At 42.5% G+C, this 21,136-nt stretch overlaps 1 protein-coding gene across 2 annotated transcripts in view; it reads right to left on the bottom strand.

Annotated features, from left to right (window-relative positions):
- Positions 1-21,136, bottom strand: part of SLC35F4 (solute carrier family 35 member F4) — a 211,611-nt gene that overhangs the window by 105,281 nt on the left and 85,194 nt on the right. Inside the window, exon 1 of one of the 2 annotated variants that reach the window (XM_066608251.1) lies at positions 3,579-3,628. The exons of the other annotated variant lie outside the window; for it this stretch is intronic. The gene's annotated coding sequence lies outside the window, so the exon portion shown is untranslated. Of the gene's footprint in view, positions 1-3,578; positions 3,629-21,136 lie in introns of those variants that run through there. 2 annotated transcript variants of the gene reach the window in all.

Below are 21,136 nucleotides of genomic sequence, written 5' to 3'. Positions count from 1 at the left end.
GATGGGCACTTCTGGCGTACCATACGGTCAAGCTGCTCCCACAACAGCTCAATGGGGTTCAGATCTGGTGACTGCGCTGGCCACTCCATTACCGATAGAATACCAGCTGCCTGCTTCTGCTGTAAATAGTTCTTGCACAATTTGGAGGTGTGTTTAGGGTCATTGTCCTGTTGTAGGATGAAATTGGTTCCAATCAAGCGCTGTCCACTGGGTATGGCATGGCGTTGCAAAATGGAGTGATAGCCTTCCTTATTCAGAATCCCTTTTACCCTGTACAAATCTCCCACCTTACCAGCACCAAAGCAACCCCAGACCATCACATTACCTCCACCATGCTTAACAGATGGCGTCAGGCATTCTTCCAGCATCTTTTCATTTGTTCTGCGTCTCACAAACGTTCTTCTTTGTGATCCAAACACCTCAAACTTGGATTCATCCGTCCACAACACTTTTTTCCAGTCTTCCTCTGTCCAATGTCTGTGTTCTTTTGCCCATCTTAATCTTTTTCTTTTATTGGCCAGTCTCAGATATGGCTTTTTCTTTGCCACTCTGCCCTGAAGCCCAAAATCCCGCAGCCGCCTCTTCACTGTAGATGTTGACACTGGTGTTTTGCGGGTACTATTTAATGAAGATGCCAGTTGGGTACCTGTGAGGCGTCTGTTTCTCAAACTAGAGACTCTAATGGGCTTATCTTCTTGCTTAGTTGTGCAACGCGGCCTCCCACTTCTTTTTCTACTCTGGTTAGAGCCTGTTTGTGCTGTCCTCTGAAGGGAGTAGTACACACCGTTGTAGGAAATCTTCAATTTCTTAGCAATTTCTCGCTTGGAATAGCCTTCATTTCTAAGAACAAGAATAGACTGTCGAGTTTCAGATGAAAGTTCTCTTTTTCTGGCCAGTTTGAGCGTTTAATTGACCCCACAAATGTGATGCTCCAGAAACTCAATCTGCTCACAGGAAGGTCAGTTTTGTAGCTTCTGTAACGAGCTAGACTGTTTTCAGATGTGTGAACATGATTGCACAAGGGTTTTCTAATCATCAATTAGCCTTCTGAGCCAATGAGCAAACACATTGTACCATTAGAACACTGGAGTGATAGTTGCTGGAAATGGGCCTCTATTCACCTTTGTAGATATTGCACAAAAAACCAGACATTTGCAGCTAGAATAGTCATTAGCAATGTATAGAGTGCATTTGTTTAAAGTTAGGACTAGTTTAAAGTTATCTTCATTGAAAAGTACAGTGCTTTTCCTTCAAAAATAAGGACATTTCAATGTGACCCCAAACTTTTGAACGGTAGTGTATATATATATATATATTCTTTTTTAAAATCTCTTTTTTATTTTGTGAGCGTTGTGGGCAAGCTCTGACAGAGGTCTCTGTGGAGGGAGAGGGGAGAGGGAGGAGCTGAGCTACATTCATCACCTATTGTCAAATAGTGTAAGCCCAAGTTACAGGGGGTGGGCAAAAATATGGGAACACTGTACAAAATGCATGAAATTTTAATCATTAGCACTGAGCTGCCCTTTTGACCCCTGCTTGTCTGAGAGCTTTCCTGTCAAATTTGTGTTTACTTCACTTCTTGCCCTGCTCTGGGTGGTTTTGGGAGCCAGCTGGTAACAGCAGCTGAGTGGCTCAAACTTCTGACCAATGGAAGCTTGTTGCTCCGGCAGATGTTCACTTCTGCCTAGCAGCATCTGTGTCATACTACCTCCACTTAAAATAGGTCTCTACAGATCTTATCGAAATATGATTTATAATACCATGTAACTTAAGACATTAATTTCATATGGTGTATCCATATTTTTGTCCACCCCCTCTATCTGCCTCCAGCTTTATACTTACTGGCATTGTAAACCTGCCTGTGATCTCTACACAACACGAAGTATCAGCCTATTGTGAGACTCAGGCCTTAGTCAGACGGGCGTTTTTAGCCGCGATTTGCGCATGCGTCCGGCGATTTTATAAAACCATTGCTTTGCAATGGTATCGGACACATGAGCGCTTTTTATGCGCTCGTCCGATAAATTATAGAACAAAAAATCGCAGATCGCACCTATCTGCGATTCCTGTTCTCTTCTGTATATGCGCTCAATGGGGCCGGCGGCAGCAGCGCCGACCCCATTGAGAACATATAGAAGACAAATCATTCTTCTCTGCCACAGCTGTAACAGCTGTGGCAGAGAAGAACGATGTTTGCCCATTGAATTCAATGGAGCGGCAATACAGCCGCTCCATTGAAAGCAATGGGCTGCCGGCGTGCGCGGGGTGAATTGTCGGGAAGGGGTTAAATATATAAGCCCTTCCCTGCAATTCATCCTAAAATGTGTTAAAATAAAAAAAAATTGTATACTCACCTTTCCGCTGCAGCCGGAGTCCAGCCGCGGCCGCTGTCAGTTCTCCTGAACTGCTTCTCGGCACTATTCAGCCGGCGGGGCTTTAAAATCCCCGCTGCTGAATGATCTGCCTCTGATTGGTCACAGCCCTGACCAATCAGAGGCCGGTTTCACTCACACACCCATTCATGAATTCATGAATGGGTGAGTGACTGCTGCCTCTCAGCGCTGAGCCAATCAGGGGCAGGTCTGACTCACATCCATTCATGAATTCATGAATGGGTGTGAGTGAGGCATGCCTCTGATTGGCTCAGCGCTGAGCCAATCAGGGGGCAGGTCTGACTCACACCCCCTTCACACCCACTGCAGGACGGTTGCGCGGAGCTCCGGCTGCCGGGAGAAGGTGAGTATACAATTTTTTTTTATTTTAACACATTTTAGCATGAATTGCAAGGAAGGGCTTATATATTTAAGCCCTTCCCGACAATTCATCCCGGGCTCGCCCGCAGCGCATTGCTTTAAATGGAGGCGGCTCTATTGCCGTCTCCATTGAATGCAATGCGCTGGACAGCTCCGGCCCGTTTCTAATGAAACGCGGCTAGGAGCAGATTTTCGGGCGATTTGCGGGCGACTTGCGCGCACCGGTCACGCGATTTGCGGATGCGCATCTGTCATGCGATCCGCAAATCGCGCGAAAAAACGCCCGTCTGACTAAGGCCTCAGTGGTCAGTATGAAAACTCCAATATGTCAGCATCTCAGAATTTTTGTTAATACACAGAAAATTTAAAAAAATTTTTGTAGATGTGTTTAACGTAAACTTTTTATTAAACTCCTGTCTCATCTAGTTTTAGTCTGCTTGACAGCCCTGATCTGTGCCACTTTATGTGGTAATAACTTTAGAATGCATTTATTTATCTAAGTGATTATGAGATTGTGTTTTTTGTGATAAATTGTACTTTTTTTGATTGCGGTACATTTTTGTAATTACATTTTGCATTTATTTATATAATAATTAAAGACAATTTTGGAAAAATTAGCACTTTTCAAAATTTTAAATTTTCTACTTGTAAGATAGATATCATACCGGGCAGGTCTGGATTCTGTGTGGAATTCACCTCATGGAATCCGACCTGCCCCTGGACATGAGGCCTATATGAAGACAAATAAATAAAACAGACAGACAAATCATACATAGAAAAAATATATAGTGGGAGAAAAGGAAGGAAAAAAAGAGTATATCTTACTCTGTTGTGTTGTCAGTGCTATACATACTGTACCAATTTCCCTCTCTGACGGGCTGTGAAGAGAAGGTGACAGTATAAACGTTATAAAAGCTGTCACCGCGATCGCATGCCCTAAAAATCATTTTTAATTCCACATCAAAATCCACAGATAGCCAGTGGATTTTGCTGTGAAATTTACCGTGGCCTGTGGTGCGTTGTGCAGAATTTCCATCTCATGTGATAGGTCCCTAAGGAAGGGCCAGAAAGTTTCCGGGTGTGGTCAGCGTTAATAGGATTAAATTATGACAAACAAATACCTAATTAACTGTCTTCCACATAGGAAATGACTGTGCCAAAAACCTCCAACGGGCAGCCAATGTTCATTCTTAGGCCTCGGTCAGACGACCGTTTTTTGCCGTGATTTGCGGATCACATGACGGATGCGCATCCGCAAATCGCGTGACCGGGGCCGAAAAATCGCCGGAAAAATCTGCACCTAGCCGCGTTTATCGTCGCAGCAAAACGGCCGTCAGAAACGAGGAATCGCAGATCGCGCCTATCTGCGATCTGCGATTCCTTGTGTTTTAATATATGCTCTCAATGGGGCCGGCAGCAGCAGCGCCGACCCCATTGAGAACATATACTACAAAGATCATTCTCCTCTGCCACAGCTGTAACAGCTGTGGCAGAGAAGAACGATGTTCGCCCATTGAATTCAATGGAGCTGGCAATACAGCCGGCTCCATTGAAAGCAATGGGCTGCCGGCGAGCGCGGGATGAATTTTCGGGAAGGGCATAAAAATATAAGCCCTTCCCTGAAAATCATCCTGAAATGTGTAAAAAAAAAAAAAATATATATACACTCACCTTGTCCCTGCAGCCGGAGTTCAGCCGCGGCCGGCCGGCAGTTCTCCTGAACTGCTCTGTGTAGTATTCAGCAGGCGAGGATTTAAATCCCCCCCTGCTGAATGGGCTGCCTCTGATTGGTCACAGCCCTCACCAATCAGAGGCAGCTCTCACTCACCCATTCATGAATTCATGAATGGGTGAGTGAGTGCTGCCTCTGATTGGCTCAGTGCAGGGACCAATCAGGGGCAGCTCTCAGCTGTCATTCAATAGCTGAGAGCTGCCCCTGATTGGTCCTTGCGCTGAGCCAATCAGAGGCAGCACTCACTCACCCATTTATGAATTCATGAATGGGTGAGTGAGAGCTGCTTCTGATTGGTGAGGGCTGTGACCAATCAGAGGCAGCCCATTCAGCAGGCGGGGATTTTAAATCCCCGCCTGCTGAATACTACACAGAGCAGTTCAGGAGAACTGCCGGCCGGCCGCGGCTGAAGTCCGGCTGCAGGGACAAGGTGAGTATATATATTTTTTTTATTTTTACACATTTCAGGATGATTTTCAGGTAAGGGCTTATATTTTAAAGCCCTTCCCGAAAATTCATCCCGCGCTCGCCGACAGCCCATTGCTTTCAATGGAGCCGGCTGTATTGCCGACTCCATTGAATTCAATGGGCGAACATCGTTCTTCTCTGCCACAGCTGTTACAGCTGTGACAGAGGAGAATGATCTTTGTAGTATATGTTCTCAATGGGGTCGGCGCTGCTGCCGCCGGCCCCATTGAGCGCATATAATAGAACACAAGGAATCGCAGATCGCAGATAGGCGCGATCTGCGATTCCTCGTGTCCTATAATTTATCGGACATCCGCAAAAAAAGCGGCCATGTGTCCGATACCATTGCGAAGCAATCGCTCTATTTATGCGCAGATCGCATGCGCAAATCATGCGAAAAAACGCCTGTCTGACCGAGGCCTTAAAGGGAACCTGTCAGCACCTATGAGCACCAGTTAGGGTAATCACATGCCAGGTTCCAAGGATTCGGGGGATATACTTTTTATACTTACTTGGCTTGTGTATTTGCGTGCGCATTTGCACTGCATTTTTGCAGAATGGGTGTTTCTCATTTGCAAGTTCAAGTGTGTTTTTTACTGTATATTTTGAGCGCGCAAAAAAATACACAATGAAATGGCCAATTAGTGTAATGAGTTCAAGATGTGTTCTTTTCCTGCGCAAATGCTTAGATAAATAGAGCATGCTGCGTTTTTTTTTGTGTGATGCAATTGTGCATACAAAATACGCTCTTGTGCACAAACCCATTGAAATCAATGGGTTCTATTTTCTGCATATTGCGTGCAAAAAATTTTCTTGCACAAAGACATACGCAAGATGCAGTGATGCAGCTGGGACAGGTATGCCTGTTGCCCACATGGGTGTTTTATTCTGAAACACTGTGGCATTTCGGAATAAATACACTCTGCAGCATGCAGAGTGACAGCATATATATATTCAGGGAGAGAACAATCAGTCTTCATATAGCGGGCAAGGAGAGACTGACACGGCCCACCTCTGTGACTCGGAGCTCTGAGTCAAATCTCAAAGTTTACTTATTCTGAAACGCCGCAGAGTTTGGGAATAGAACACTCACAAGGGCAACAGGCATGTCTGTCCTAGTTTCATGCTGCCCTTTATTAGTACAGCATGCCCCTGATGACAGAATCCCTTTAAGGATCACTCAAAGCTAAACTTATATGCAGCGTCCGAGGAGTAGGCCCACAGCTTAGGAGACAGCGGGGTAGAGTTTGGACCTTGTCACGGGTCTCTACCGTCTCCCACCCTGGGGGTAGCACAGGACCCATTCTAGTTACTGAGGGGAGGTCTTGCAAAGAAGGGGAACACCACTGATGTAACTCTAGGGGATGCAGGGGATGCGATTGCACTGGGGTCCAGGAGCCTTTGGGGGCCCATAAGGCCTCTCTTCTCCATATAGGGAGCCCATGAATAAAGCATTATAGTTGGGGACCGTGTTAAAGGTTTTGCATTGGGGCCCAGGTTCTTCAAGTTACACCTCTGGGTAACCCAATACGTTGGTTTACCTTAATAGTCTTTTTGTTACAGGTGATGCCACCGTTCCTTCCACTGTGGTGAATCTGGATGGTGAAATAAATGGTCCACACTCACAGGGAACTTTTAAATAGCAAAGCCGGGAACAGTTGGCAGTGCTCCTTTACTTGCAGAAAATTATTTACAGTCCAATCAGAAGTACAAAGTCATGTCAGCAGGAAAACAGAGCATAAATCACAAAGTGCCGCAACAGGGAAGAACTCACAGGTTGACAGAAGAATTTACAGTCTTATTTATCTGCAGGGTTCTGTTCCCGGTACAAACTCCTTTTACATGCGCCAGCTCTCTACCAGTCAGCACTCACATTCGGCAGGCACTCCACACTGTGATAGCGATTCCACTGTCTCTCTATTCATCAGTGGCTCAGGGGACCACTGGCATCTCCTGGGTAAAGCAGGCCCAGGGAATTTACCTTTTGGCCTCCTCCATTCTGTGCCACACAGTACTGAAGGTGTCTGTGTGGCTTACTTGCAGTTCCTCCAAAACGCTCCTCACACTAGCAAGACCGAAACAGCACTACTCAAAACCCTTGCATTCACATATATGAAGCATGATCACGTGACAAACAACAAGATACATTTCTCAGACATCTCACATACCAGACAGTTAACCCATTAAGTGGTGCAGTTATGCAATACACATCATATTCATACAACATGAAAGACACTGTTAACTCTGGGCCACTACATATACACCATGTTAGGTTGAGTGCAGGGCATGAGAATTTGGAGCATGACACGGGTTCAAAGAAAACTAGAGTGTGAGCCTTAGTGTGACGCTCTGAACTTTTAGTCTCTGCTGTAAGCATAACATAATTTTGCCTAGGGTGTTAAAGAACTTTTCTACCTAAAAGATTTTCCTGTACTTATAGTCTAAATGTGCGTTTAGACTGAATGATAATCGTTCAAGAAAAACGTTCAAATGAGCGAAAGTGAACAATAAGTCTAAACATGAGCCAACGACTGAACGACAAACAAGAATCGTTCGCTTTTCGTTCGTTGTTCAGTTTCTACTGGACTAAAAATCATTGTTGGCTCGTTCACTTGTGAAACACCAAATGAAAAGTGAACGATTCTCGTTGAACGAGTCAACGATGAACTGCCTGTCTAAACAATGTGCACGAGCGATCTGGTGATGACATCACCAGCCTATTCGCTCTTGCAGATGACAATCGGGCATAAGTTGTCTTTTTCTGTCAAATTATAATAATACGGTGACTTACTTATATGTTTTTTTCCTTCTAAGTTTTCCCAAAGTGATAGCAAAAAAATGGCCCCCATTTCAGTTCCCACAGGGATTGTCACCAAGGTTTCTCAAAGTCTTGAATTGGAAATCTGCCTAGTTATACAGCTACAGTATGTACTCTCTGCCCCATGTCACTGCATAAGTAGGAGAATTTGCAATTCAGAAGTCCAAGAAAGCTTGGTGATAACCCCCATTGGGAGTTGTAAGAAAAATATTTTCCAACTTTCTGAAAGTTACTTAGTAGAAAAATAAGAACTATGCTTATTAAATATGACCACGTAATACAAGACACCACACAAGCAGGCAACGAACACATGCAATTCTTAATATAGCTATGACTGCATTATAAATTATATCCGGCTATATCTGCAGTGGCCATGTCTGGTCTTTGGGATATCTACTATAGTTGCATTAGCAGCAATTGTTCACCCAGCTCCTCAAATTTCCTCTGCAGCAAATAAACTAAAGACCAACATTTATGATGTGACACATGGGTCCCGGCCATAGGCTTCATAAGAATTCAGCTGTCTTGACCTAGTTACAGACGTTTTCCTTGTGCTTCAAAACCAATTACCAGGTGAAAATGTGTGTAGTACATAAAATATATTATTTTCAACTCTGCACTGGGGTCTTATAATTAGATTTACCTCTGGGCTTCATACTGCCTGGTTATATTGATGAAGATGTTCTACCTCAATAACCTAAAACGTTGTATTCCACAGTTTATCATCACCAAAGCAGCCTTATAAAATTGGCCATTAATATATCAGTGAGGTGTCCTTTAATGCAGCGGCTAAGTCTCTTACAGCAGCAGCCCAGTGGCCGAACTAGGCACAAAGCCCTGTGGTCTGAGACTCAACAGGGCGAAGGGAAGGGGAAGAGCTGAACGCAGTAGTGACGTAATCAGTGCACCTCTGCCCAGGAGTCCACCCCCCTGGGTAGGGACTGTGTGTGAGGGATAAGCCTCCCCCCTCGAAAATGAATCCGAGGGAACTTTCTAGGCATTTTAGGCACATATTAAAAAAGCCTTTGAACTGTGTCACTGTAGTCAGTGCAAAACAGAGCAGCATGTGTGAGATAGAAGCCATAACACAACTACGGAGGAGGCCTGTAGTTAAAGAGCTGGCAGCCATGATCAGGGGCAGCAGCCAGAGTTTTTGGAAGAAAGACCACCAGAGGGCCCTGATGACCTGGGGGCTGAAGAAGCAGCGTTAAATGGACCTAGACCTACAGTGTATGGTAGGAGAGGGAGTCTCCCTCCCACAATCACCTGGAGACAGAGATGCAACAGATACTTCAAGAGGTCTGCGTATCGGATATAGCACAGACGAAGAGGGAAGTGGAAGTGAACTGCAAGAGCGCGAGTGTAGTAATTCCACTAGGACTGTGTTGTGTAAATCAATGGTCAGGGTGGGGTATATGGACTCTATGCGGACTGATAACGTGAGCGAGTGTAATTAGGTTTAACACAGTTCAGTGTAAGTCCTTGTAGAGTAGTTGGTATGTTATGTAGTTATGATGCACAGCGTTTGATGCCATGTAAAATGTTTATGCAATGGGACAACAAGGCACTTTGTTAGGAACTATTGGAAGACTGGTATGCCGCAGCAATTGAGCCATAATTATTGTCCGATGACCTCTGTGAAATATATGAAATGGTGCGTTCTGTGTTCCAAGGATGCAGTCCTATGAAGCATGAGAGGTCGGACCTACTGATGAGGAGGCTTCATGTAACGGTTATAAAGCAGTCGAGAGGGGCTGGATAGTCTTGTGAATTGTCAGGTGCCATATCACTGCCAGTTGGAGGAGATGTAAAAGGCAATGTATATTCCGGTGAAAGATAAAGGGGTTATGAAGGCGGCATCTTGAGTAATTGGTTACTGTCGCTTTAAGAATACCAACACGTGATGTTACGGCAAGTTATTACACAACGTTTAAATACACAAACCCTCCTGTGGAAGGAAATGCTGTTTATACTGCTGTTGTTAAGTAATGTTTATTTTTGCTAAAAATGTGTGCTGCCTCTGCTTCTGTCTGTCACCGCTGCGCCATCACGTTCCATCCACCTGCTTTAAATGCAATCATGCAATAGTAATCTGAAGTTGTCGGAAAAGTTGTTTCCTCTTTTTAAATACTTAAAGGGGTTGTCCCGCGCCGAAACGGGTTTTTTTTTTTTTTCAATAGCCCCCCCGTTCGGCGCGAGACAAACCCGATGCAGGGGTAAAAAAAAAAAAACGTCCAGTACTTACCCGAATCCCCGCACTCCCGCGACTTCTTACTTACCTTAGTAAGATGGCCGCCGAGATCTTCACCCACGATGCACCGCGGGTCTTCTCCCATGGTGCACCATGGGCTCTGTGCGCTCCATTGCCGATTCCAGCCTCCTGATTGGCTCGAATCGGCACACGTGACGGGGCGGAGCTACAAGGAGCAGCTCTCCGGCACGAGCGGCCCCATTCCGAAGGGAGAAGACCGGACTGCGCAAGGGCGTCTAATCGGGCGATTAGACGCTGAAATTAGACGGCTCCATGGAGACTGGGACGCTAGCAACGGAACAGGTAAGTGAATAACTTCTGTATGGCTCATAATTAATGCACGATGTATATTACAAAGTGCATTATTATGGCCATACAGAAGTGTATAACCCCACTTGCTTTCGCGAGACAACCCCTTTAAGTTCATGAATGCGCAATATGTTTCTAGGACGGTAGCGGTATCTTAGCCTATCTTGAGGAATATGGCTTCCCTAGTACTATGTAGGTCAGATATTCAAGTTCACCAAAAATTGATATAAATGGCCCAAAGAAATATGAATGACCAAGAAAATGCTATATAATTCACACTGTAGGGTAATATGTTGATGTTGAGTTGAAATCTCTTTAAAATCAACTAATACTTTGTAACTCTGGCAAAGCCCCATAGTGTGTGAGATTGTTTCAGAGACTACCAAGAGCTTTGTTACTATTTAACTGTTTGCCCAAACTGTATGTTTCCTCCCCTTTTTTACCTTAACAGTGTATCATAGGTTGAAGTATCATTGATAGCTGTATAGACAGGTCACTTCTAGCAATAAACAGTAGCTCATATGAATACTCTTCAGAGATCAGACAAAACCAAATACGCCTGATACTATTATTTGGTTGTCAGACATGGTGCAGATGTTGTGTTCTCGCACTTTGTTTATCTGTGTTATGTTCCCATGGCCTCAATGTACTCATCCTTAACGTAGCAGGTGTACCGGATTACTGACAACTCCTAAGGCTATACAAAGACTATATTGTACACTAAGGGTTATACAGTAGGTTCAGCTGTTTTATTTAATCTAATGACCATTATTCTCGCTTGAGTTTTGAGTTGCACTGTTTAATTTCTTTTACTTGTCTACCTTGTTTGGCCCTTTTTACTTATGTTGTTAATGCTTATGTTTGGGTACTGACCTACTGATGTATAAAGCTAAGCTTTCCCACCATCGTGACAAAAATTAATTTTACTATCTTTTTAATCACTTTACAATCACATAATGTAAATTTACATTGTGCGGTCGTGAAGGGTGTATGGAGCTGGCTTGGTAGCAGAGTCTGCTCCATACCTAGTGGCTATCATGTCTACTAACAGCTGCAGTGTGTACTGCAATACTGAAGTACATACTGTACTATATACTGCAATACTGAAGTACTGCAGCATATAGTACAAGCAATCAAATGATCACAAGTTCAAGTCCTCCATTGGGACTAAATAAAATTTAGAAAAAAGGGTTTAACAAAGTGTTTTTTTTAATGGCAAAAGAAAATGAAAAATGTTAAAAGTTCAAAAAATCATCCTGTTACCTTTTTCTCATAACAAGCAATTAAAAAACCCACATATTTGGTATTGCTGTATACTATTAATGTCATGGACAGAGACTTTGAGCACACTCGCCGCTACCAACTGTCACAGCAGAGTCTCGATCGATCCCTCTAGCAGGATTGTAAGCTTAGAGTCATTAGAATACAGGTGGATCTGTACTCAGCTTTCCCAGGCTTCTGCATGTATGCAGACTGGAGGCTCAGATCACCCCATGATTAGGTCTAACAGCTTCCGCACTCTACAATGCCACACACATACATATGCTACAACCACCAGCTGTTAAGGGAAGCTGGGACCCAGGCTATGAATTATGAACACAATCTTCGGAATTATAATTAGTTTTAAAAACGGACAAGGCTGACTAATAAATTGTAGATTTATTCTAGAAAAAGACTAGCTGTACACTATATATATATATATATATATATATATATATATATGCACACACAGTGTTTCCCTGATAATAAGCCCTACTCCAATAATAAGCCCTACCCTGATTTTCAGGGTTGGGGAAGGGTGCTTGAAATATAAGCTCTCCCCTAAAAATAAGCCCTAGCTAGACCACATTTGAAAAAAACCTTACTTACCTAGCATCCAGAGCTTGGGTCCCTCGCACTGGGCTGCAGCGCTGCTGCCGGCTTCCATATCCTCCTGCACACCGACAGAGAAGTTCTTCCTGGCAGCGGGGCTTGAATACCACACCTCCTGCAAGCTAAAGCTCTGATTGGTTAATCGAGCGCCATGTTAACGAATAAAAGCCGGCGCTCGATTAAAAAGTCACAGCCATTCCAGCCATTTAATAATATCATTCAATGAATGGCTGTCATTGGTGAATCAAGCGCCAGCTATCATTCGCTGACGTGGCACTCGATTAACCAATCAGAGAATTAGCTTGCTGGAGGCGGGGTATTCAAGCCCCACTACTAGGAAGAACTGCCCTGTCGGCGTGCAGCAGGACACGGAAGCCTGCAACAGAGACCAGCGAAAGGTACCCAAACACTGGCTGCTAGGTGAGTATTATAAGAGCCCACCCCCGAAAATAAGAGACTGTGCCTTTTTTGAGGGAAAAATTAATATAGGACAGCGTCTTATTTGGGAGGAAACACAGTATATATACAAAAGGTATACAAAAAGGTTGTTACACGGGAGTATAAGGGTATACAGGTATGCACAACAAGCAGTATTTTAAAATAAAACAGAAGAAAATAAAGGAAAAATACCAGATTTGGGATACACAGCCCAAGGCTCTGATTGGCGGAGTTCCTTGAAGCAATCGGACAATCCTTACGCTGGGCATATCTCTGAAGATCTCACAATCGGATTTGTACAGCTCTAAATTATAAAGAGTTCCCCTTAATACACCTTCTCCCCACCCCCTCGGAGGCCATTTGGAGAGAGGTGGGTGGGATTTGTATGAGCTCTGGAAAATCATAATTCCCCATTTCAGTCATATCTCAGCGGCAGGCCCTCCGAACGAGAATATAGGCCTGGCATATTTCTAGTCATGATTTTATCTATTCATTGATATCAAACAGGTCCCGGAAATTATAATTATGTATGGGAATATGCAGTTTGAGGGTTTTCCGAGGCCCACACTGAAACGTGTTTGGATGCGTTTGATTCAGCTGGGCTGCCCAATTCTGAAAGCATATTTCATATCGGGCCAGGACCTACACACAACCAAATATCCTTTATTATACCCTACCAATCCACTGTCTGACGTCTGAAGACATTATGATTCAAGGCTGTACAGCTTTGATGTTGGAAGATGTCCGTCGGGGTTCTCTTACTGTATATTGCCGGCCTCTCTGCTGTCGGAGTCTATCCAACGTGTCACCTCATGCAGTACTGCCTTTAGCCAGCATATAGCACCATTGTAAAATGGCTGAAAAAAGTAAGCCCCCTAGAAAAACCAGGATACAAATTGGATTGGACAAGGTTAAAAGATTCCCCTCTGATGTGAACTTTGCAGTCAGGATGTCTATGAGAAATATCTAAGATGTCAATCCACACCGGCAGGGGTCAATTAGCATTCCCCTGTCACTAGCTAGTTTTATTGCCATTGGAACAAAGGATTTCCTGGCCTCTTGTACATCAAAAGACCTGGGCAGATGCAAGGGAGGAAGGGGGAAATTAATATTGAGTCCACTCAGCTTTTCCACGGCCCTGAATGGCAAATTGATACGGATAGTTGGAGGACGCTTTATCAATATCTCTATATTATAATTAAAATGTCACAATATATATCCCACATGGTAAAGACCATAAAAAAGGGACAAAATGCCAGAATTGTAATTTTTTTAGAATCACGGCCCCCCAAACATTTCAGTAAAAAGTGATTCAAAAGACATATAATGTTTCCCAAAATAGCACTAATAAAAAACTACAGCTCATCCTGTAAAACAACATTGCAATGAAGTTTGTTACACAGAGTGGGCCATCGAAAATTATCCAGGCACCATACTAGTTTGCATGAAAGTAACTCTTTGTTGCCCATAGCAACTACTCACAGCACAACTTTCATTTTACTTTAGCAGAAATTAAAGCTGCTCTGTGATTGGTTGCTATGGGCAACAAAGATTTTTTTTTCTACAGCTTACTTTTCCATGGCCCATCCTGTAGATGCTATGGTGATGATGAGTGAGTGTAACGGATAGCGTGTAGGTACATAATGCATACACACGAGGGCAGAGTTGTGTTGATAACAAACTTGCACCACATCAGGCTGAGATGTATATACAATAGATTTGCAACTGGTTGTTACCATTCCCATTGTCAAAGGGGCCTGTTTCTCCACACTCTAGCATTGTCAGCACTGATCGGACAGTCTGAGACTGTGTAAAGACACCCCAGTTGTCATTTTATAGTAGAAATAACAGAGGAGCTCAACACATTCTGTAGTTTAAGAAAACATGCTCCAGAATTGTTGTTTCAGGAAGAATACAACGGGAAGAATTTACTAAAACAGACACGTTAGGAATGGCGACAGCAAGTTTTTAAAGACAAAGTATGGCTATGCGCTTAACACGCAAACACCCTTCTTGGTATGCATTATAAAATCTAACTATCTTGGTAGTCACATCCCAAATAATTAAGGTCAGGTAAGAAAATTATTACCTGAGGCAGTTCTCCACAATGTTCATTTAGATGTTTCAACATCTAAACTAATTGCTCTTCACACTAATAGATTCATTTATTCTATTTACTCAGTCAATATCCAGCCAGTTCTTATAAGAGAATCTGCATCTAATGTCTTCACCGGAGCCACAAAACATTTCATTAATATTAAAGCAAAATTAGGAATCGATTTAAAAATTAAGGTAGGAAAGTATAATCTAATCATCCTCACAGTTGCCCTTTTCATTTGCAATATTCCCTGGCAGAAGGCACTTATTTCACTACAAATTGCTATAATTTCCCAATTCAGTAAGACAGTGAGTTCATAAAAGGAAAATTGCTGATGCAAATATGTTCCGCAGTTAAATAGCGAATGTAACACCGAAATTAGGATAACTGCTGTAAACTCCAGCATTCAATGAAAACAGAAATAAGGATGGTGTCACACAGTTTTTTTTTTTTTTAAGCCCCAGTTTTTGATGCAAAGTTAAAAGTGCTATTACACAACAAAAAGAAAAAAGGACCCCGAGATAGACTAGGCTCCACTAGGTTATACCAAAATTGCCCACAAGGCAACAAACACCTAAATCATGTGAACCCTAGCATAAAGCATAATTCCTTATTCAAAATGATATAACATAAACTAACAGGCATACATGTGATTTAAAAGCCCAAGGATGCTGGAAGTTCAAGTGTCCAGGAAGTTCCGTATAGAATGGTTATATTTTGTAGTGTGTTCACATGTATAGTCAGTATGATACTAGTATCCCAAACTAGATGTATAAGAATGTGACTCTAGTCTGCAGCACAAGAATCACCTAAATACTAAGTACTACAACTCTGTAGCACTTGTTGTTGTTAGCCGTTTAGTCGTTCGCGACCCTCGGTGACTCTAAAGGCAATCTCCCTCCATGTTTGCTTCATTCAATTGAGTGATAACCATGCCAGTATCAGCTTTGACAGTATTAGCCATCGTGTCCTTTGGCGGCCAGGTCTTCTTTTGCCACTGATCGGTCCAAGCATTATAGATTTTTCTAGCGACTCTGTAGCACTTAGTCAGTACTATTTAGCCCTTTTCTCCTCGAAGACGCCACATTTTTTATTTCATTTTTTAAAAAGGAGGTAGTTATGCCTCTGAAACGTATTGCTGAGCTTACTTGAAGGATACCCCCAACCTACTATTTTTTGGAATAAAGAATCTCTAAACTAACTTGCATCACGGCTGCTTAACCCCTTCAGGATGTGGCCCTATTTTTCCCCCTCATTTTTGTTTTTTCCTCCCCCCGTTTAAAAAAATCATACCTCTTTTATTTATTTATCAATGTAGATGTCTGAGTGCTTGATTTTTGCGAAACGAGTTGTATTTTAAAATGGAACTATTTAATTTACCATATAATGTACTGAAAGACTTTTTAAAAATTCTAAAAATTCATTCTCCTCACAGAAGTACAGGATTTCTTCTTGTACCACTATATTATTTTCTTCACGTTTACCTAAAAGCACAGCTTTTCTTTACACATTGTTATATTTAGTGGAAGATGAGGGTTGGATTGTGGGACATTGGAAGAAGATGATGAAGGTTGGATTGTGGGACATTATAAGAAGGGACATTATGAGGGTTAATGGTGCAAAGGGTGGAATCATATCTTTTGGTACAGGAAGAAAAATTAGCTGCCCGAGTTGAGAAGAAAGGAGGGGAGGGGGCAACAATCCACTGCTGGCGGGCATGTTATACTTTGCTGGTTCCTCTTTTGCCATTGCATAGAATGCTTTGAAAATATGTGAAATTTTCATAATTTCATATTTTGACATCCCATTTTAGGCATTCTGTAGATTGCCCAGGTATTCTATACAGTGACTCATTTAACATATTGCCTGTAATGTATCCAATGTGTCTTTTTCCTCCTTTCCTTGGTCTACAAATGATTTTCGATGTCTCACCTTCCGCCATCCATACCGTAGTTATCACTGAATGTATCTCACATAGAATAGAGCTGAAACCCTTAGTTGCTGCGTGCCACAGTGGCTGCAGTGCCTGCTGCTCCAGTAGCTATACCCTGTATGTATAAAAAATATCTTTCATAGTCTTGAATGTACTGAATCCAGTTAAGGCCCTTTTACACACAACGATTATCGCTCAAAAGTCATCTTTTGAGCGATAATCATTGAGTGTAAATGTGCCCATCTTTCACTTTTCTGCCGAACGATGATTTTATGTTCGGCATAAAATCCATCCTTCAGCAAAAGGGCTGATAGCAGAGACTTCACACTGTGTTTTCAGCGGGGAGCACTGATAATATTGTCTCTGCTGCCAGCCCCCTGGGCAGAACAAAGGGAATGTATTCAGAGAACAGATTACCCGCTGTTCTCTGAATATAGCTCCTGGTGGCTCACACGCATTAATAAGCTACTAATTGGCATTAGTACCAATTAGTAGTATAAGCAAAATAATTGCTCAAAAGCCACTTTTTGAGCGATCATCTTTGTATGTAAGTTGGCCACCATTGGTCATCCTAAGAAGTCATCATGACAAGTCAGAAGAAGTCAGGCGTCTATATACTCAGAGTTGAATGCTGTCTGAACATAAGTCAATAGACGGGTTGTTTTTTGAATGTATATGTACAACGGTACATAAAAGTACTAGTGTGGTCTGCAGATAAAGATGCTTTTCCGTGTTTTATTAAGCATTGGTTGGGTGTACTCAGCTGACAACACATCCAAACATTACACTCTTAACTGTTTTAATAGACCAGAGAGGAGTCTCAGGGGGAAGAAGCCTTCATTCTGTTTAGACTCTTATGGTCTTGGTTCACTGGTCATTGTAATGACTAGAAAGTTGTAAAGTCATATTTAACAAGAAGCTGTGACAATACAGAGGAAAACTCTTGTGTAGGTGTTGACTATAAATAAAACGCTTCTCCCAATCACATTGTTAATGGTTGATTATTCATAATGAAAACAATGTAGTGTTAGGCTAGACTCCAGCCATGGCCCTGTCCCCTTCTGCTCTGGTCTGCACATGAATTATGCCATCCTAGGACGGGTTTCCACTGCATGTACTGACAGCAACCATTTTATGCTATTTCTGGAGAATTTTTGATTGTCTGTTATTAATAATAATAATCATCATCTTTATTTGTGTAGCGCCAACTTATTCCGCATCGCTTAATGATGTTGATGTATGACCTATCCTATAGATAGTTCATCAGTTTTTAAGAGCTAGAAAACCCCTTTAATGATACACGATTTAGAGGTAGAAAACATATTAATAAATTTTGCACATCTTTCTTCTCTTACTTTTCTTTCTTAAAGGAGTTTTCTGGCACTAAACTATTGATAAGCTATCCTGATGATCAGATGATTGAAGTGACAGTGATACTTGAGCGCTGCTGTCAGTTTAGCCCATACTGGGCACAGCGCTATACGTTGTATAGTGGCTGTGCCTAGTTCACTTAAAAGAGACTGAACTGTACTCAGGCCATGTAACTAATAAAAGTGATGTCACAGACCTGGCAATATAGAACAGCGCTCATGCTAGCATCATGACCTCTTCAATCAACTGATTGGCAAGGTTCTGAGTGGCGGAACCTACTGATGACCTATGCTGAGGTTAGGTGATCAATAGTTTAATTCTGGAAAACTTCTTTAATGCTCAGTCTCTACCATCCACTTTATGTGGTACACATGATAATTTGTAATATATAGAGCATTATTTTACAACAAATGAAGTAGCACAAATTATACAGCCATGGCAGTACCACCAGAAATATACCACAGAGACACAAATATGAATATCATAGTAATCTAAAGCTGATAATGAAATAATCTATATGATTAGGGATGCAACTAGGGTCTTATGGGCCCCAGGGCAAATTGTTGACCTAGCTCCCTCAGCATCATTACTACCAACATTTTCTTTGGTTGTGGGGGGCTCAGTGCTGTTGTTAGAGTCTATGAGTGGTGGTCTAGATTGGGCGAATAGTATCCTTTTTGTGTCCTACATAGTAATTGTGCCCACCAAACAGAAATAGTGCCCCACTGGGTACCCTCACAGTAATAATGCCTATCTTTGTGCCCCTTATACAGTAGTAGTGTGCTCCTTTACATCCCCATACACAATTTTCCATTTGTGCTACTCCATATATAATATAGTGCCCTTTGTGCCCCCAGACTTAATATACTCTTTCTGACCCCCATAAATAATAATACTCCCCTTGTGACCTTCATTAATAATAATACCCCCTTTTGTGCCCTCATACATATTAATGCTCCCTCTATGCCCCCATACATAATAATGCCATTTTTGCAGTCCCACACATAATAGTGCCCTCTTTATTCATATATAATAATGTCCTCCTTTGTGCTCTCCATATATAATGATGCCACCTTGTGTCCTTCACACATAATCAGGTCCCCCTTTGTGCCCCTCACAGACAATAATGTTCCCATTTGTGCCCCTATACAATGGTAATTGTGCCCAACTTTGCCAATAAAAAAAACTGTCATTCACCTCTCCCATTCCCAACATAGGTGGTTGGGTCTATTCTGTCTGCTGTGCTTGGCTGAGCGCAAGTGGCACAATGTAGACATGTGTCTATAGAGCTAGGAACCCATCTATTAAGGTTCACTTGGAAGCGGCGGACGAGGCCACATAATTTGATCAAATTGCGTGCTAAGAAACTTGCATTTTTAATGTGGTTAGTATGAACAACAGTTGTGCAGTTTTATGCAGATATTAAATGTGCGTGAGTGCTGAAAGATGTGTTTGCTACTGTAATTGTTGCAGCATGGCTTATGTGCACCGTCACATTTAATTTATTTATTAGGATGTGCAGACTTTTGTTTTTTCTTATAATGTAGTGAAGTCATTGCACCACCGGTGGTCCTCTGCATTCCCCAGGTCGTAGGCCTAAAGCAACCTCTGGCTTATTAGAGTAATTACTGAGGCCTTTGCTTTGCCATAGGACTTGGTCTTCTGTTCCGCTGAGGACGGGCCACCTTCCTGGTCACAGTCACACCCCGTGAAAATGTGACCATTACGTCACGGTATACGATGTACCCTATGGATTAGCATAGTCAAAATGACAGAAAAAAGAAGATTGCTCAGAAAGATCATCCTCCCAGAGTTCATCTGCACACCACAGGAACAATGCCAATGGTTGCACTCAACTAAAAGTTGTAATAAATCCAGTGTGCAAAAACCTGCATAAACACTATTATCTAATTTCTTCATCTTGTCAACGGAAAACACCATATATGATTATAATTATGGACTGTTTTTCGCCAGTTATGTACTAAGGACATGATTGCTATCACAAGTAATGAGATATCTGGTCATTCAGTATATGGTTGGCTGGATCATTAAATTTCTTGTCAGCTAAAACAATATTCCCAGATTTTGTATATATAGCTCTCGGGATCGCCATCTCCAGGATAAGATGGCTGCCGCATGAAGAGACCTTATTCCAACACAGTGGATTTGGCTCAAAAGTAGCCTCAGCCAGCTTTATAATCTTCATACAGAAGGCAAAACAGAATCACATCACCGTGCAGAAACAATTCCTCGGCCGTTGAGGCTCTAAACACATAACATTCCTGGTTAGGAGGCTTTGGGCCTTCTGCCCAGCTCAAGTACACAGTGTTTGACATACCGTTGTCCGTGGTTGTGACTCGCACAGGACTGTCCTTCCCCAGAGTAGGAGCATTGTTTGATAGGCTCACATCTTATTTAACCTCTTGAAGACATTTTTTTTTTTGTTTAGACATGCCTGCTTTTAACTTTTTCATATTTTCATCTAGATAGGCCTATGAGGGCTTTTTTTTTTACATGGAAAGTTGTATTTTTCAATGGTACCATTTAATTTACTATATAGTGTATATATTTTTGAATGGGGTTAAATGCAAAAAAAACATAATTGCAAAATTTTTAAGGGAGTTTTGTTTTATAGCATACATAATGCAGTAAAAAATGACATGGTAACTAGAGATGAGCGAACGTACTCGGTAAGGCCGATTTCGCAATTGAGCACCGCGATTTTCGAGTACTTCACTACTCGGGTGAAAAGTACTCAGGTGCGCTGTGGGGCGTGGCGTGGTGGAGCGGGGGGGTAGCAGCGCGGAACAGGGGGGAGCTCTCTCTCTCTCCCGCCCCCCCCCACTCCCCTCTGCAACTCCCCGCTCACCCATAGCGCCCCCGAGTACTTTTCACCCGAGTAGTGAAGTACTCGAAAATTGCAGTGCTCGATTGCGAAATCGGCCTTACCGAGTACGTTCGCTCATCTCTAATGGTAACTTTAATCTGTGGGTCAGTACGATTATGGTGATACCAAATTGAATATACTTTACCTCTTTTTAAAAAAATCATAAAAACTTAAATAAAAAGGTAGCTTTTGATTGCTGCAGTATG

The sequence above is a fragment of the Eleutherodactylus coqui genome, chromosome 6 (genome assembly GCF_035609145.1).
Source record: "Eleutherodactylus coqui strain aEleCoq1 chromosome 6, aEleCoq1.hap1, whole genome shotgun sequence".
Classification (NCBI taxonomy): domain Eukaryota; kingdom Metazoa; phylum Chordata; class Amphibia; order Anura; family Eleutherodactylidae; genus Eleutherodactylus; species Eleutherodactylus coqui.
The sequence above is the reverse complement of the archived record's forward strand: the minus strand, read 5'-3'. Positions and strand labels throughout refer to the sequence as shown.